This window comes from Mastomys coucha, unplaced genomic scaffold (assembly GCF_008632895.1).
Source record: "Mastomys coucha isolate ucsf_1 unplaced genomic scaffold, UCSF_Mcou_1 pScaffold23, whole genome shotgun sequence".
Taxonomy (NCBI): Eukaryota; Metazoa; Chordata; class Mammalia; order Rodentia; family Muridae; genus Mastomys; species Mastomys coucha.
The window spans coordinates 113,090,462-113,091,985 of NW_022196906.1; positions in this window are offsets into that span (position 1 = coordinate 113,090,462).

Sequence of the window (1,524 nt, forward strand, 5' to 3'; positions counted from 1 at the left end):
GAGGAACAGGAGCATCTCTTCCAGTGACTAAACCTCACAAGATGTCGGGAACAGATAACAGGTACACAGCAAATGCTCCTTATTCAGTGGTTTCACCAAGCATTGGACCTCACATTACACAATGCCACACAATATCGTGCCTTCTGGGGCAAGTGTGGCAAGACTGTCCTAGGTCTAGCCAACTGTTCTCACAAAGATCCGAGACCTGCTCCACAGAAGACAATTTACGCTTTGTGACTGTCAGCGTGATCAGAAGTCACGGCTACTAAAGTCTCATGCCCTAGGAAAAAAACGATGAGTGTTACTTTGTTGAAGAGATGTACTAGAAACTGTCCTCTCCACATTCATGTTTTCTATTCCTAATTTCTGCTGTTCTCAATCTTGGTCAAAGCAGTGTCTTGTTGCAGAGGGAAGTTGTTAATAACTCTGAGACTTAACTGTGCCAGAGACAAAGTGAATGTGCATGCTCAGCCAGAGGGAGGATCTCTCTCTACCTCTCAACAAGGCTCCCTGACCATCACTGAAGAGAGGGCAGAATGGGTGTCAGTGCTGGTTGTAAGTTTGGTGTGGAGTACTGTGGAACGCCGACCTCTGCACATGACATGACTGTTGCACACATCAGCTGTAGTTATTTACACATGACCTAAGCCAGCTAAACCCAGCAACATTTAATAGAAACAACCAAAGTGTCCATAAAGGACATGCGGCACATACGTACAACATATGTACAACATATGTACAACTGAATATTATTCACCATTAAAAAAATGGAACTGGCCGGGCGGTGGTGGCGCACGCCTTTAATCCCAGCACTTGGGAGGCAGAGGCAGGTGGATTTCTGAGTTCGAGGACAGCCTGGTCTACAGAGTGAGTTCCAGGACAGCCAGGGCTATACAGAGAAACCCTGTCTCAAAAAACCAAAAAAAAAAAAAAAAAAAAAAAAAAAAAAAATGGAACTGTTCTTTTGTGACTGCATACTTTAAACTGCAGATTTTAGTAAGTGAACAGCCAAGCACAGAATGACAAATACATTATGAGAATCCATGAAACCTTTAGAATCTCTATCTCACAGGAGGTAAGACTAGAAGAATGTTTACCAGAGTCCTGGGGCATAGGGAAGAAAGGACAATAAAAGCTGATCAGTATCTATTAAGTAATGACCTTGAGGAAGGAGCTCACGTGTGCTGCTCCTCCTCCATCCTAAACCTAAGCAGAGGTGCTAATGGCAGCTGATGCTTGCTACATGGAGAAAGAACCATGCTTCTCTTCCTTAGAGGAACCCACATCCTTGCACATGTCTACTAACTGGGCTATTTGCTTTTTTCCAAACAGTGGTCTGGAAAGATGGCTCAGTGGTTAAGAACACTTCCTGTTCTTGCAGAGGACCTAGATTTGGTTCCCAGCTCCAACATTGCAGCTCCCTCCTCTCTATAACTCCAGTCTCAGTATCCAATTCCCTCTCCAACCTGGCTTTGTCACTGTCCTGAGCGGGCCAGCCAGAGGCCACGGCCTTCACCTGCCTAA